The sequence below is a fragment of the Eschrichtius robustus genome, chromosome 14 (genome assembly GCF_028021215.1).
Source record: "Eschrichtius robustus isolate mEscRob2 chromosome 14, mEscRob2.pri, whole genome shotgun sequence".
Classification (NCBI taxonomy): Eukaryota; Metazoa; Chordata; class Mammalia; order Artiodactyla; family Eschrichtiidae; genus Eschrichtius; species Eschrichtius robustus.
Genome location: NC_090837.1, coordinates 60,379,589 through 60,397,180, shown reverse-complemented (window position 1 = coordinate 60,397,180; position 17,592 = coordinate 60,379,589).

Sequence of the window (17,592 nt, the reverse complement as noted above, 5' to 3'; positions counted from 1 at the left end):
CCGCCACCTGACTGGCCTCCATTATAGGCAGCTGACAAAACGGTCCCAAGCTGACGGAACCCACTTACCACGAAATGTTTCTCTTCAGAAGAGGAGATTTTGCTACCACGCGTCAGCAGCTCCTCTCCCTCAGAGTGCTGTTCTTGTTTAGACTAGGGAAAACCACCACGATTTCCAGGTTTTGAACGGCTCTTTTCCCAGTTGGTTTCATCCGAGAAAGAGCCAGAAGGGCTGATCTCAGGCAATCGGCCTGCACACCGTGAGTCCTTGGGGTAGGGCAGTCCTGAGTCAATGTGTCTCCTAAAGAACGAAAGCAAAGTTTCCTGCCACAGGAAAGCACAGAGAGGCCTGGTGCTTTCTCTAGGAAATTCAAGTGGGCTTGAAAGGTGAGGCCTAGACTACATTGTGGAAAAGATCGGGATTACGGCTACCTCTCCCCCTCTCTCTGCCCCGTACCCTGTGCTCAGCCGTGTGGGAATGCTGATTGGGAGAGTCTGCCTCTCTGCCGGGCTCAGAAGGCTTCTTCCCGTTTGGGCAATTCCGTTTGTGTCTTACTTCGTGGAGGAGGAATGAGGGCGCCCAGAGGTTTTCTGACGTGAAATAACTAATGACAGAGCATCTGGAGGAGCTGGTTTCTCGGTGGAAGGAGCCAAAAAGCCAGCATTCCTAAGGTCTCTTTGAGAGCTGCCAGACACTCTGCCGTCATAGGCCTAAGAATTGGCCCTTGTAACGGCACGGCAACACTTGGAATCCTAGGACACTGTGGAAGGGCGACTCGCAAACTGGATGGAAGAAGCTTCCAAGCCCAGTGTTCTTTCATGTACCAAAGAGAACGCAAGTGTCTGACGCTGGTAGCATTGTTGCTGGAGAGCACTGGCCTCCTTGTGGGCCTGTCGGCTACTTTCCTGTTTCCGACCCTCTCAGGAAACTCTTCCAGAATACCGTTGGAACCTGCTTAGAGAGCGAAGCTGCGAAGTGGATGCACAGAACATTAACCTAGATACCAGCCCAGGGTCCCTAGCATCCATTTTTCTCTGGAGGGTACTTACCCCACACAGGGATTCAAGCAGCGCGTTTGCCTTGTACAACTTACACAGGAAAATGGGATGAGACGTTGGGTCACTCTGCTTGTGCTCACACTACGTGCCCCGGAGAAGTTATGACGCAGCAGATGTCCACCCCCTTTCTCTACACATGTGGACCCCAAAGAGGCGCTGGGTAGTGGGTGTTCTCAGGCCAAGAGCAGTCCTTGTTCTGGGCTGCACATGCTTTGTGGTTCACAGGTTGTCTGACCCTGCTCCTTTGGGAGACTTTCAGAGCTGACGCTATCCCTGGGCTGCCCAAGCAAAGAGGCATAGAGGCCTTTCACCCTGAAGGCCATGGGCTTGTTTCCCATGGAGAATGTGTACGTCGCCCCTCCCGGGCTGGAGGCGTGTAAGTTGACACCATGTATTCTGCCCACGGAAAATCCAAGTAGGTGTACTCGATTTGGGCTGCCTGGTGAAACAGTGTGCAGTCGCCAGCACCCGGAGTACTTTTCCTCTAGTTTGATTCCTAGCTAGGTAAACCCGGACTTCGGAGGCTAGGTGGCAGCAAACGTGTTAAGCTTGTGGGGAAACCCTTTGACCAATGGGCCATATGCTTGTGCGTGTGGCCGGAGTTAGGCAGGAACTCTCCCACTCAGGGTTTTTACCTTACGATAAGCTCTCCCTTTTGGCTGAAGCAGCGGGCGTGTCTGTATCACAGCCTGGGAAGCAGGGCCTGAGGGGAGGCGGCCAACTGACTAGCCTCCATTATAGGCAGCTGAGAAAATGGGGCAATTCTTATGGAACCCGCTTACAACGAAATGTTTCTCTTCAGAAGAGGGGATTTTGCTACCACACGTCAGCAGCTCCTCTCCCTCAGAGTGCTGTTCCTGTGTAGACTAGGGAAAACCACCATGGTCTCCAGCTTTTGAACGGCTCTTTTCCCAGTTGGTTTCATCCGTGAAAGAGCCAGAAGGGCTGATCTCAAGCAATCGGCCTGCACAACCTGAGTCCTTGGGGTCAGGCAGTCCTGAGTCATTGTGCCACCAAAAGAATGAAAGCAAAGTTGCCTGCCACAGGAAAGCACAGCGAGGCCTGGTGCTTTCTCTCGGAAATTGAAGTGGGTTTGAAAGGTGAGGCTTATACTACATTGTGGAAAAGCTCGTGGTTACGGCTATCTTTCTCCCTCTCTCTGTCCCGTCCCATGGGCTCAGCCGTGTGGGAATGCTGAGTGGGAGAGACCGCCTGTGTGTCGGGCTCAGAAGTCTTCTTCGCTTTAGGGCAATTACGTTTCTGTCTTACTTCGTGGAGGAGGCATGAGGGCGCCCAGAGATTTTCTGACATGAAATAACTAAGGACAGAGCATCTGGAGGAGCTGGAAGGAGCCGAAAAGCCAGCATTCCGAAGGTGTCTGTGAGAGCTGCCAGACACTCTGCCGTCATAGGCCTAAGAATCTTTGTGACGGCATGGCAACACTTGGAATCCTAGGACACTGTGGAAGGGCGACTCGCAAACTGGGTGGAAGAAGGTTCCAAGCCCAGTGTTCTTTCATGTACCAAAGAGAACGCAAGTGTCTGAGGCTGGTAGCACATTGTTGCTGGAGAGCACTGCATCCTCGTGGGCCTGTCGGCTACTTGCCTGTTTCCGACCCTCTCAGGAAACTCTTCCAAAACGCCGTCGGGGCCCGCTTAGAGAGCGAAGCTGCGAAGTGGATGCTCGGAATATTAACCTATTTACTGGCCCCGGGTCCCAAGCATCCATCCTTCTCTGGAGGGTACGTACCCCACCAAGGGATTCAAGCAGGGAGTATGCCTTGTACAACTTACACAGGAAACTGGGTTGAGATGAAGGGCCACGCTGCTTGTGCTCACACTACGTGCGCCAGAGAAGTTATGACGTAGCAGATATCAACCCCCTTTCTTTACACATGTGGACCCCAAAGAAGTGCTGGGCCGTGGGTGTTCTCAGGCCAAGAGCAGTCCTTGTTCTGGCCTTCACCTGCTCTGTGGATCAAAGGTTCTTTGACTCTGCTCCTTTGGAAGCCTTTCAGAGCTGACCCTATGCCTTGGCTGCTGAAGCACAGAGGCATAGAGGCCTTTCACCCTGAAGGCATGGGCTTGTTTCCCATGGAAAGAGTCTATGTCGCCCCTCCCCGGCTGGAAGCGTGTAAGTTGACACCATTTTTTCTGCCCATGGAAAATACAAGAAGGTGTACTCGGTTTGGGCTGCCTGGTAAAAGAGTTTGCAGTCGCCAGCACCCTGAGTACTATTCCTCAAGTTTGATTATTCCTAGCTAGGTAAACCCGGACTTCGGAGGCTAGATGGGAGCAAACGTGTTAAGCTTGTGGAGAAAGCCTTTGACCAATGGCAAAATGCTCGTGCTTGTGGCGGGGATTAGGCAGGAACTCTCCCACTCAAGGTTTTTACTTACGATAAGCTTTCCTTTTAGGCTGAACCAGGCGACGTGTGTGTATCACATCCTGGGAAGCAGGGCCTGAGGGGAAACCGCCACCTGACTGGCCTCCATTATAGGCAGCTGACAAAACGGTCCCAAGCTTACGGAACCCACTTACCACGAAATGTTTCTCTTCAGAAGAGGAGATTTTGCTACCACGCGTCAGCAGCTCCTCTCCCTCAGAGTGCTGTTCTTGTTTAGACTAGGGAAAACCACCACGATTTCCAGGTTTTGAACGGCTCTTTTCCCAGTTGGTTTCATCCGAGAAAGAGCCAGAAGGGCTGATCTCAGGCAATCGGCCTGCACACCGTGAGTCCTTGGGGTAGGGCAGTCCTGAGTCAATGTGTCTCCTAAAGAACGAAAGCAAAGTTTCCTGCCACAGGAAAGCACAGAGAGGCCTGGTGCTTTCTCTAGGAAATTCAAGTGGGCTTGAAAGGTGAGGCCTAGACTACATTGTGGAAAAGATCGGGATTACGGCTACCTCTCCCCCTCTCTCTGCCCCGTACCCTGTGCTCAGCCGTGTGGGAATGCTGATTGGGAGAGTCTGCCTCTCTGCCGGGCTCAGAAGGCTTCTTCCCGTTTGGGCAATTCCGTTTGTGTCTTACTTCGTGGAGGAGGAATGAGGGCGCCCAGAGGTTTTCTGACGTGAAATAACTAATGACAGAGCATCTGGAGGAGCTGGTTTCTCGGTGGAAGGAGCCAAAAAGCCAGCATTCCTAAGGTCTCTTTGAGAGCTGCCAGACACTCTGCCGTCATAGGCCTAAGAATTGGCCCTTGTAACGGCACGGCAACACTTGGAATCCTAGGACACTGTGGAAGGGCGACTCGCAAACTGGATGGAAGAAGCTTCCAAGCCCAGTGTTCTTTCATGTACCAAAGAGAACGCAAGTGTCTGACGCTGGTAGCATTGTTGCTGGAGAGCACTGGCCTCCTTGTGGGCCTGTCGGCTACTTTCCTGTTTCCGACCCTCTCAGGAAACTCTTCCAGAATACCGTTGGAACCTGCTTAGAGAGCGAAGCTGCGAAGTGGATGCACAGAACATTAACCTAGATACCAGCCCAGGGTCCCTAGCATCCATTTTTCTCTGGAGGGTACTTACCCCACACAGGGATTCAAGCAGCGCGTTTGCCTTGTACAACTTACACAGGAAAATGGGATGAGACGTTGGGTCACTCTGCTTGTGCTCACACTATGTGCCCCGGAGAAGTTATGACGCAGCAGATGTCCACCCCCTTTCTCTACACATGTGGACCCCAAAGAGGCGCTGGGTAGTGGGTGTTCTCAGGCCAAGAGCAGTCCTTGTTCTGGGCTGCACATGCTTTGTGGTTCACAGGTTGTCTGACCCTGCTCCTTTGGGAGACTTTCAGAGCTGACGCTATCCCTGGGCTGCCCAAGCAAAGAGGCATAGAGGCCTTTCACCCTGAAGGCCATGGGCTTGTTTCCCATGGAGAATGTGTACGTCGCCCCTCCCGGGCTGGAGGCGTGTAAGTTGACACCATGTATTCTGCCCACGGAAAATCCAAGTAGGTGTACTCGATTTGGGCTGCCTGGTGAAACAGTGTGCAGTCGCCAGCACCCGGAGTACTTTTCCTCTAGTTTGATTCCTAGCTAGGTAAACCCGGACTTCGGAGGCTAGGTGGCAGCAAACGTGTTAAGCTTGTGGGGAAACCCTTTGACCAATGGGCCATATGCTTGTGCGTGTGGCCGGAGTTAGGCAGGAACTCTCCCACTCAGGGTTTTTACCTTACGATAAGCTGTCCCTTTTGGCTGAAGCAGCGGGCGTGTCTGTATCACAGCCTGGGAAGCAGGGCCTGAGGGGAGGCTGCCAACTGACTAGCCTCCATTATAGGCAGCTGAGAAAATGGGGCAATTCTTATGGAACCCGCTTACAACGAAATGTTTCTCTTCAGAAGAGGGGATTTTGCTACCACACGTCAGCAGCTCCTCTCCCTCAGAGTGCTGTTCCTGTGTAGACTAGGGAAAACCACCATGGTCTCCAGCTTTTGAACGGCTCTTTTCCCAGTTGGTTTCATCCGTGAAAGAGCCAGAAGGGCTGATCTCAAGCAATCGGCCTGCACAACCTGAGTCCTTGGGGTCAGGCAGTCCTGAGTCATTGTGCCACCAAAAGAATGAAAGCAAAGTTGCCTGCCACAGGAAAGCACAGCGAGGCCTGGTGCTTTCTCTCGGAAATTGAAGTGGGCTTGAAAGGTGAGGCTTATACTACATTGTGGAAAAGCTCGTGGTTACGGCTATCTTTCTCCCTCTCTCTGTCCCGTCCCATGGGCTCAGCCGTGTGGGAATGCTGAGTGGGAGAGACCGCCTGTGTGTCGGGCTCAGAAGTCTTCTTCGCTTTAGGGCAATTACGTTTCTGTCTTACTTCGTGGAGGAGGCATGAGGGCGCCCAGAGATTTTCTGACATGAAATAACTAAGGACAGAGCATCTGGAGGAGCTGGAAGGAGCCGAAAAGCCAGCATTCCGAAGGTGTCTGTGAGAGCTGCCAGACACTCTGCCGTCATAGGCCTAAGAATCTTTGTGACGGCATGGCAACACTTGGAATCCTAGGACACTGTGGAAGGGCGACTCGCAAACTGGGTGGAAGAAGGTTCCAAGCCCAGTGTTCTTTCATGTACCAAAGAGAACGCAAGTGTCTGAGGCTGGTAGCACATTGTTGCTGGAGAGCACTGCATCCTCGTGGGCCTGTCGGCTACTTGCCTGTTTCCGACCCTCTCAGGAAACTCTTCCAAAACGCCGTCGGGGCCCGCTTAGAGAGCGAAGCTGCGAAGTGGATGCTCGGAATATTAACCTATTTACTGGCCCCGGGTCCCAAGCATCCATCCTTCTCTGGAGGGTACGTACCCCACCAAGGGATTCAAGCAGGGAGTATGCCTTGTACAACTTACACAGGAAACTGGGTTGAGATGAAGGGCCACGCTGCTTGTGCTCACACTACGTGCGCCAGAGAAGTTATGACGTAGCAGATATCAACCCCCTTTCTTTACACATGTGGACCCCAAAGAAGTGCTGGGCCGTGGGTGTTCTCAGGCCAAGAGCAGTCCTTGTTCTGGCCTTCACCTGCTCTGTGGATCAAAGGTTCTTTGACTCTGCTCCTTTGGAAGCCTTTCAGAGCTGACCCTATGCCTTGGCTGCTGAAGCACAGAGGCATAGAGGCCTTTCACCCTGAAGGCATGGGCTTGTTTCCCATGGAAAGAGTCTATGTCGCCCCTCCCCGGCTGGAAGCGTGTAAGTTGACACCATTTTTTCTGCCCATGGAAAATACAAGAAGGTGTACTCGGTTTGGGCTGCCTGGTAAAACAGTTTGCAGTCGCCAGCACCCTGAGTACTATTCCTCAAGTTTGATTATTCCTAGCTAGGTAAACCCGGACTTCGGAGGCTAGATGGGAGCAAACGTGTTAAGCTTGTGGAGAAAGCCTTTGACCAATGGCAAAATGCTCGTGCTTGTGGCGGGGATTAGGCAGGAACTCTCCCACTCAAGGTTTTTACTTACGATAAGCTTTCCTTTTAGGCTGAACCAGGCGACGTGTGTGTATCACATCCTGGGAAGCAGGGCCTGAGGGGAAACCGCCACCTGACTGGCCTCCATTATAGGCAGCTGACAAAACGGTCCCAAGCTGACGGAACCCACTTACCACGAAATGTTTCTCTTCAGAAGAGGAGATTTTGCTACCACGCGTCAGCAGCTCCTCTCCCTCAGAGTGCTGTTCTTGTTTAGACTAGGGAAAACCACCACGATTTCCAGGTTTTGAACGGCTCTTTTCCCAGTTGGTTTCATCCGAGAAAGAGCCAGAAGGGCTGATCTCAGGCAATCGGCCTGCACACCGTGAGTCCTTGGGGTAGGGCAGTCCTGAGTCAATGTGTCTCCTAAAGAACGAAAGCAAAGTTTCCTGCCACAGGAAAGCACAGAGAGGCCTGGTGCTTTCTCTAGGAAATTCAAGTGGGCTTGAAAGGTGAGGCCTAGACTACATTGTGGAAAAGATCGGGATTACGGCTACCTCTCCCCCTCTCTCTGCCCCGTACCCTGTGCTCAGCCGTGTGGGAATGCTGATTGGGAGAGTCTGCCTCTCTGCCGGGCTCAGAAGGCTTCTTCCCGTTTGGGCAATTCCGTTTGTGTCTTACTTCGTGGAGGAGGAATGAGGGCGCCCAGAGGTTTTCTGACGTGAAATAACTAATGACAGAGCATCTGGAGGAGCTGGTTTCTCGGTGGAAGGAGCCAAAAAGCCAGCATTCCTAAGGTCTCTTTGAGAGCTGCCAGACACTCTGCCGTCATAGGCCTAAGAATTGGCCCTTGTAACGGCACGGCAACACTTGGAATCCTAGGACACTGTGGAAGGGCGACTCGCAAACTGGATGGAAGAAGCTTCCAAGCCCAGTGTTCTTTCATGTACCAAAGAGAACGCAAGTGTCTGACGCTGGTAGCATTGTTGCTGGAGAGCACTGGCCTCCTTGTGGGCCTGTCGGCTACTTTCCTGTTTCCGACCCTCTCAGGAAACTCTTCCAGAATACCGTTGGAACCTGCTTAGAGAGCGAAGCTGCGAAGTGGATGCACAGAACATTAACCTAGATACCAGCCCAGGGTCCCTAGCATCCATTTTTCTCTGGAGGGTACTTACCCCACACAGGGATTCAAGCAGCGCGTTTGCCTTGTACAACTTACACAGGAAAATGGGATGAGACGTTGGGTCACTCTGCTTGTGCTCACACTACGTGCCCCGGAGAAGTTATGACGCAGCAGATGTCCACCCCCTTTCTCTACACATGTGGACCCCAAAGAGGCGCTGGGTAGTGGGTGTTCTCAGGCCAAGAGCAGTCCTTGTTCTGGGCTGCACATGCTTTGTGGTTCACAGGTTGTCTGACCCTGCTCCTTTGGGAGACTTTCAGAGCTGACGCTATCCCTGGGCTGCCCAAGCAAAGAGGCATAGAGGCCTTTCACCCTGAAGGCCATGGGCTTGTTTCCCATGGAGAATGTGTACGTCGCCCCTCCCGGGCTGGAGGCGTGTAAGTTGACACCATGTATTCTGCCCACGGAAAATCCAAGTAGGTGTACTCGATTTGGGCTGCCTGGTGAAACAGTGTGCAGTCGCCAGCACCCGGAGTACTTTTCCTCTAGTTTGATTCCTAGCTAGGTAAACCCGGACTTCGGAGGCTAGGTGGCAGCAAACGTGTTAAGCTTGTGGGGAAACCCTTTGACCAATGGGCCATATGCTTGTGCGTGTGGCCGGAGTTAGGCAGGAACTCTCCCACTCAGGGTTTTTACCTTACGATAAGCTGTCCCTTTTGGCTGAAGCAGCGGGCGTGTCTGTATCACAGCCTGGGAAGCAGGGCCTGAGGGGAGGCGGCCAACTGACTAGCCTCCATTATAGGCAGCTGAGAAAATGGGGCAATTCTTATGGAACCCGCTTACAACGAAATGTTTCTCTTCAGAAGAGGGGATTTTGCTACCACACGTCAGCAGCTCCTCTCCCTCAGAGTGCTGTTCCTGTGTAGACTAGGGAAAACCACCATGGTCTCCAGCTTTTGAACGGCTCTTTTCCCAGTTGGTTTCATCCGTGAAAGAGCCAGAAGGGCTGATCTCAAGCAATCGGCCTGCACAACCTGAGTCCTTGGGGTCAGGCAGTCCTGAGTCATTGTGCCACCAAAAGAATGAAAGCAAAGTTGCCTGCCACAGGAAATCACAGCGAGGCCTGGTGCTTTCTCTCGGAAATTGAAGTGGGCTTGAAAGGTGAGGCTTATACTACATTGTGGAAAAGCTCGTGGTTACGGCTATCTTTCTCCCTCTCTCTGTCCCGTCCCATGGGCTCAGCCGTGTGGGAATGCTGAGTGGGAGAGACCGCCTGTGTGTCGGGCTCAGAAGTCTTCTTCGCTTTAGGGCAATTACGTTTCTGTCTTACTTCGTGGAGGAGGCATGAGGGCGCCCAGAGATTTTCTGACATGAAATAACTAAGGACAGAGCATCTGGAGGAGCTGGAAGGAGCCGAAAAGCCAGCATTCCGAAGGTGTCTGTGAGAGCTGCCAGACACTCTGCCGTCATAGGCCTAAGAATCTTTGTGACGGCATGGCAACACTTGGAATCCTAGGACACTGTGGAAGGGCGACTCGCAAACTGGGTGGAAGAAGGTTCCAAGCCCAGTGTTCTTTCATGTACCAAAGAGAACGCAAGTGTCTGAGGCTGGTAGCACATTGTTGCTGGAGAGCACTGCATCCTCGTGGGCCTGTCGGCTACTTGCCTGTTTCCGACCCTCTCAGGAAACTCTTCCAAAATGCCGTCGGGGCCCGCTTAGAGAGCGAAGCTGCGAAGTGGATGCTCGGAATATTAACCTATTTACTGGCCCCGGGTCCCAAGCATCCATCCTTCTCTGGAGGGTACGTACCCCACCAAGGGATTCAAGCAGGGAGTATGCCTTGTACAACTTACACAGGAAACTGGGTTGAGATGAAGGGCCACGCTGCTTGTGCTCACACTACGTGCGCCAGAGAAGTTATGACGTAGCAGATATCAACCCCCTTTCTTTACACATGTGGACCCCAAAGAAGTGCTGGGCCGTGGGTGTTCTCAGGCCAAGAGCAGTCCTTGTTCTGGCCTTCACCTGCTCTGTGGATCAAAGGTTCTTTGACTCTGCTCCTTTGGAAGCCTTTCAGAGCTGACCCTATGCCTTGGCTGCTGAAGCACAGAGGCATAGAGGCCTTTCACCCTGAAGGCATGGGCTTGTTTCCCATGGCAAGAGTCTATGTCGCCCCTCCCCGGCTGGAAGCGTGTAAGTTGACACCATTTTTTCTGCCCATGGAAAATACAAGAAGGTGTACTCGGTTTGGGCTGCCTGGTAAAACAGTTTGCAGTCGCCAGCACCCTGAGTACTATTCCTCAAGTTTGATTATTCCTAGCTAGGTAAACCCGGACTTCGGAGGCTAGATGGGAGCAAACGTGTTAAGCTTGTGGAGAAAGCCTTTGACCAATGGCAAAATGCTCGTGCTTGTGGCGGGGATTAGGCAGGAACTCTCCCACTCAAGGTTTTTACTTACGATAAGCTTTCCTTTTAGGCTGAACCAGGCGACGTGTGTGTATCACATCCTGGGAAGCAGGGCCTGAGGGGAAACCGCCACCTGACTGGCCTCCATTATAGGCAGCTGACAAAACGGTCCCAAGCTGACGGAACCCACTTACCACGAAATGTTTCTCTTCAGAAGAGGAGATTTTGCTACCACGCGTCAGCAGCTCCTCTCCCTCAGAGTGCTGTTCTTGTTTAGACTAGGGAAAACCACCACGATTTCCAGGTTTTGAACGGCTCTTTTCCCAGTTGGTTTCATCCGAGAAAGAGCCAGAAGGGCTGATCTCAGGCAATCGGCCTGCACACCGTGAGTCCTTGGGGTAGGGCAGTCCTGAGTCAATGTGTCTCCTAAAGAACGAAAGCAAAGTTTCCTGCCACAGGAAAGCACAGAGAGGCCTGGTGCTTTCTCTAGGAAATTCAAGTGGGCTTGAAAGGTGAGGCCTAGACTACATTGTGGAAAAGATCGGGATTACGGCTACCTCTCCCCCTCTCTCTGCCCCGTACCCTGTGCTCAGCCGTGTGGGAATGCTGATTGGGAGAGTCTGCCTCTCTGCCGGGCTCAGAAGGCTTCTTCCCGTTTGGGCAATTCCGTTTGTGTCTTACTTCGTGGAGGAGGAATGAGGGCGCCCAGAGGTTTTCTGACGTGAAATAACTAATGACAGAGCATCTGGAGGAGCTGGTTTCTCGGTGGAAGGAGCCAAAAAGCCAGCATTCCTAAGGTCTCTTTGAGAGCTGCCAGACACTCTGCCGTCATAGGCCTAAGAATTGGCCCTTGTAACGGCACGGCAACACTTGGAATCCTAGGACACTGTGGAAGGGCGACTCGCAAACTGGATGGAAGAAGCTTCCAAGCCCAGTGTTCTTTCATGTACCAAAGAGAACGCAAGTGTCTGACGCTGGTAGCATTGTTGCTGGAGAGCACTGGCCTCCTTGTGGGCCTGTCGGCTACTTTCCTGTTTCCGACCCTCTCAGGAAACTCTTCCAGAATACCGTTGGAACCTGCTTAGAGAGCGAAGCTGCGAAGTGGATGCACAGAACATTAACCTAGATACCAGCCCAGGGTCCCTAGCATCCATTTTTCTCTGGAGGGTACTTACCCCACACAGGGATTCAAGCAGCGCGTTTGCCTTGTACAACTTACACAGGAAAATGGGATGAGACGTTGGGTCACTCTGCTTGTGCTCACACTACGTGCCCCGGAGAAGTTATGACGCAGCAGATGTCCACCCCCTTTCTCTACACATGTGGACCCCAAAGAGGCGCTGGGTAGTGGGTGTTCTCAGGCCAAGAGCAGTCCTTGTTCTGGGCTGCACATGCTTTGTGGTTCACAGGTTGTCTGACCCTGCTCCTTTGGGAGACTTTCAGAGCTGACGCTATCCCTGGGCTGCCCAAGCAAAGAGGCATAGAGGCCTTTCACCCTGAAGGCCATGGGCTTGTTTCCCATGGAGAATGTGTACGTCGCCCCTCCCGGGCTGGAGGCGTGTAAGTTGACACCATGTATTCTGCCCACGGAAAATCCAAGTAGGTGTACTCGATTTGGGCTGCCTGGTGAAACAGTGTGCAGTCGCCAGCACCCGGAGTACTTTTCCTCTAGTTTGATTCCTAGCTAGGTAAACCCGGACTTCGGAGGCTAGGTGGCAGCAAACGTGTTAAGCTTGTGGGGAAACCCTTTGACCAATGGGCCATATGCTTGTGCGTGTGGCCGGAGTTAGGCAGGAACTCTCCCACTCAGGGTTTTTACCTTACGATAAGCTGTCCCTTTTGGCTGAAGCAGCGGGCGTGTCTGTATCACAGCCTGGGAAGCAGGGCCTGAGGGGAGGCGGCCAACTGACTAGCCTCCATTATAGGCAGCTGAGAAAATGGGGCAATTCTTATGGAACCCGCTTACAACGAAATGTTTCTCTTCAGAAGAGGGGATTTTGCTACCACACGTCAGCAGCTCCTCTCCCTCAGAGTGCTGTTCCTGTGTAGACTAGGGAAAACCACCATGGTCTCCAGCTTTTGAACGGCTCTTTTCCCAGTTGGTTTCATCCGTGAAAGAGCCAGAAGGGCTGATCTCAAGCAATCGGCCTGCACAACCTGAGTCCTTGGGGTCAGGCAGTCCTGAGTCATTGTGCCACCAAAAGAATGAAAGCAAAGTTGCCTGCCACAGGAAAGCACAGCGAGGCCTGGTGCTTTCTCTCGGAAATTGAAGTGGGCTTGAAAGGTGAGGCTTATACTACATTGTGGAAAAGCTCGTGGTTACGGCTATCTTTCTCCCTCTCTCTGTCCCGTCCCATGGGCTCAGCCGTGTGGGAATGCTGAGTGGGAGAGACCGCCTGTGTGTCGGGCTCAGAAGTCTTCTTCGCTTTAGGGCAATTACGTTTCTGTCTTACTTCGTGGAGGAGGCATGAGGGCGCCCAGAGATTTTCTGACATGAAATAACTAAGGACAGAGCATCTGGAGGAGCTGGAAGGAGCCGAAAAGCCAGCATTCCGAAGGTGTCTGTGAGAGCTGCCAGACACTCTGCCGTCATAGGCCTAAGAATCTTTGTGACGGCATGGCAACACTTGGAATCCTAGGACACTGTGGAAGGGCGACTCGCAAACTGGGTGGAAGAAGGTTCCAAGCCCAGTGTTCTTTCATGTACCAAAGAGAACGCAAGTGTCTGAGGCTGGTAGCACATTGTTGCTGGAGAGCACTGCATCCTCGTGGGCCTGTCGGCTACTTGCCTGTTTCCGACCCTCTCAGGAAACTCTTCCAAAACGCCGTCGGGGCCCACTTAGAGAGCGAAGCTGCGAAGTGGATGCTCGGAATATTAACCTATTTACTGGCCCCGGGTCCCAAGCATCCATCCTTCTCTGGAGGGTACGTACCCCAACAAGGGATTCAAGCAGGGAGTATGCCTTGTACAACTTACACAGGAAACTGGGTTGAGATGAAGGGCCACGCTGCTTGTGCTCACACTACGTGCGCCAGAGAAGTTATGACGTAGCAGATATCAACCCCCTTTCTTTACACATGTGGACCCCAAAGAAGTGCTGGGCCGTGGGTGTTCTCAGGCCAAGAGCAGTCCTTGTTCTGGCCTTCACCTGCTCTGTGGATCAAAGGTTCTTTGACTCTGCTCCTTTGGAAGCCTTTCAGAGCTGACCCTATGCCTTGGCTGCTGAAGCACAGAGGCATAGAGGCCTTTCACCCTGAAGGCATGGGCTTGTTTCCCATGGCAAGAGTCTATGTCGCCCTTCCCCGGCTGGAAGCGTGTAAGTTGACACCATTTTTTCTGCCCATGGAAAATACAAGAAGGTGTACTCGGTTTGGGCTGCCTGGTAAAACAGTTTGCAGTCGCCAGCACCCTGAGTACTATTCCTCAAGTTTGATTATTCCTAGCTAGGTAAACCCGGACTTCGGAGGCTAGATGGGAGCAAACGTGTTAAGCTTGTGGAGAAAGCCTTTGACCAATGGCAAAATGCTCGTGCTTGTGGCGGGGATTAGGCAGGAACTCTCCCACTCAAGGTTTTTACTTACGATAAGCTTTCCTTTTAGGCTGAACCAGGCGACGTGTGTGTATCACATCCTGGGAAGCAGGGCCTGAGGGGAAACCGCCACCTGACTGGCCTCCATTATAGGCAGCTGACAAAACGGTCCCAAGCTGACGGAACCCACTTACCACGAAATGTTTCTCTTCAGAAGAGGAGATTTTGCTACCACGCGTCAGCAGCTCCTCTCCCTCAGAGTGCTGTTCTTGTTTAGACTAGGGAAAACCACCACGATTTCCAGGTTTTGAACGGCTCTTTTCCCAGTTGGTTTCATCCGAGAAAGAGCCAGAAGGGCTGATCTCAGGCAATCGGCCTGCACACCGTGAGTCCTTGGGGTAGGGCAGTCCTGAGTCAATGTGTCTCCTAAAGAACGAAAGCAAAGTTTCCTGCCACAGGAAAGCACAGAGAGGCCTGGTGCTTTCTCTAGGAAATTCAAGTGGGCTTGAAAGGTGAGGCCTAGACTACATTGTGGAAAAGATCGGGATTACGGCTACCTCTCCCCCTCTCTCTGCCCCGTACCCTGTGCTCAGCCGTGTGGGAATGCTGATTGGGAGAGTCTGCCTCTCTGCCGGGCTCAGAAGGCTTCTTCCCGTTTGGGCAATTCCGTTTGTGTCTTACTTCGTGGAGGAGGAATGAGGGCGCCCAGAGGTTTTCTGACGTGAAATAACTAATGACAGAGCATCTGGAGGAGCTGGTTTCTCGGTGGAAGGAGCCAAAAAGCCAGCATTCCTAAGGTCTCTTTGAGAGCTGCCAGACACTCTGCCGTCATAGGCCTAAGAATTGGCCCTTGTAACGGCACGGCAACACTTGGAATCCTAGGACACTGTGGAAGGGCGACTCGCAAACTGGATGGAAGAAGCTTCCAAGCCCAGTGTTCTTTCATGTACCAAAGAGAACGCAAGTGTCTGACGCTGGTAGCATTGTTGCTGGAGAGCACTGGCCTCCTTGTGGGCCTGTCGGCTACTTTCCTGTTTCCGACCCTCTCAGGAAACTCTTCCAGAATACCGTTGGAACCTGCTTAGAGAGCGAAGCTGCGAAGTGGATGCACAGAACATTAACCTAGATACCAGCCCAGGGTCCCTAGCATCCATTTTTCTCTGGAGGGTACTTACCCCACACAGGGATTCAAGCAGCGCGTTTGCCTTGTACAACTTACACAGGAAAATGGGATGAGACGTTGGGTCACTCTGCTTGTGCTCACACTACGTGCCCCGGAGAAGTTATGACGCAGCAGATGTCCACCCCCTTTCTCTACACATGTGGACCCCAAAGAGGCGCTGGGTAGTGGGTGTTCTCAGGCCAAGAGCAGTCCTTGTTCTGGGCTGCACATGCTTTGTGGTTCACAGGTTGTCTGACCCTGCTCCTTTGGGAGACTTTCAGAGCTGACGCTATCCCTGGGCTGCCCAAGCAAAGAGGCATAGAGGCCTTTCACCCTGAAGGCCATGGGCTTGTTTCCCATGGAGAATGTGTACGTCGCCCCTCCCGGGCTGGAGGCGTGTAAGTTGACACCATGTATTCTGCCCACGGAAAATCCAAGTAGGTGTACTCGATTTGGGCTGCCTGGTGAAACAGTGTGCAGTCGCCAGCACCCGGAGTACTTTTCCTCTAGTTTGATTCCTAGCTAGGTAAACCCGGACTTCGGAGGCTAGGTGGCAGCAAACGTGTTAAGCTTGTGGGGAAACCCTTTGACCAATGGGCCATATGCTTGTGCGTGTGGCCGGAGTTAGGCAGGAACTCTCCCACTCAGGGTTTTTACCTTACGATAAGCTGTCCCTTTTGGCTGAAGCAGCGGGCGTGTCTGTATCACAGCCTGGGAAGCAGGGCCTGAGGGGAGGCGGCCAACTGACTAGCCTCCATTATAGGCAGCTGAGAAAATGGGGCAATTCTTATGGAACCCGCTTACAACGAAATGTTTCTCTTCAGAAGAGGGGATTTTGCTACCACACGTCAGCAGCTCCTCTCCCTCAGAGTGCTGTTCCTGTGTAGACTAGGGAAAACCACCATGGTCTCCAGCTTTTGAACGGCTCTTTTCCCAGTTGGTTTCATCCGTGAAAGAGCCAGAAGGGCTGATCTCAAGCAATCGGCCTGCACAACCTGAGTCCTTGGGGTCAGGCAGTCCTGAGTCATTGTGCCACCAAAAGAATGAAAGCAAAGTTGCCTGCCACAGGAAATCACAGCGAGGCCTGGTGCTTTCTCTCGGAAATTGAAGTGGGCTTGAAAGGTGAGGCTTATACTACATTGTGGAAAAGCTCGTGGTTACGGCTATCTTTCTCCCTCTCTCTGTCCCGTCCCATGGGCTCAGCCGTGTGGGAATGCTGAGTGGGAGAGACCGCCTGTGTGTCGGGCTCAGAAGTCTTCTTCGCTTTAGGGCAATTACGTTTCTGTCTTACTTCGTGGAGGAGGCATGAGGGCGCCCAGAGATTTTCTGACATGAAATAACTAAGGACAGAGCATCTGGAGGAGCTGGAAGGAGCCGAAAAGCCAGCATTCCGAAGGTGTCTGTGAGAGCTGCCAGACACTCTGCCGTCATAGGCCTAAGAATCTTTGTGACGGCATGGCAACACTTGGAATCCTAGGACACTGTGGAAGGGCGACTCGCAAACTGGGTGGAAGAAGGTTCCAAGCCCAGTGTTCTTTCATGTACCAAAGAGAACGCAAGTGTCTGAGGCTGGTAGCACATTGTTGCTGGAGAGCACTGCATCCTCGTGGGCCTGTCGGCTACTTGCCTGTTTCCGACCCTCTCAGGAAACTCTTCCAAAACGCCGTCGGGGCCCGCTTAGAGAGCGAAGCTGCGAAGTGGATGCTCGGAATATTAACCTATTTACTGGCCCCGGGTCCCAAGCATCCATCCTTCTCTGGAGGGTACGTACCCCACCAAGGGATTCAAGCAGGGAGTATGCCTTGTACAACTTACACAGGAAACTGGGTTGAGATGAAGGGCCACGCTGCTTGTGCTCACACTACGTGCGCCAGAGAAGTTATGACGTAGCAGATATCAACCCCCTTTCTTTACACATGTGGACCCCAAAGAAGTGCTGGGCCGTGGGTGTTCTCAGGCCAAGAGCAGTCCTTGTTCTGGCCTTCACCTGCTCTGTGGATCAAAGGTTCTTTGACTCTGCTCCTTTGGAAGCCTTTCAGAGCTGACCCTATGCCTTGGCTGCTGAAGCACAGAGGCATAGAGGCCTTTCACCCTGAAGGCATGGGCTTGTTTCCCATGGCAAGAGTCTATGTCGCCCCTCCCCGGCTGGAGGCGTGTAAGTTGACACCATTTTTTCTGCCCATGGAAAATACAAGAAGGTGTACTCGGTTTGGGCTGCCTGGTAAAACAGTTTGCAGTCGCCAGCACCCTGAGTACTATTCCTCAAGTTTGATTATTCCTAGCTAGGTAAACCCGGACTTCGGAGGCTAGATGGGAGCAAACGTGTTAAGCTTGTGGAGAAAGCCTTTGACCAATGGCAAAATGCTCGTGCTTGTGGCGGGGATTAGGCAGGAACTCTCCCACTCAAGGTTTTTACTTACGATAAGCTTTCCTTTT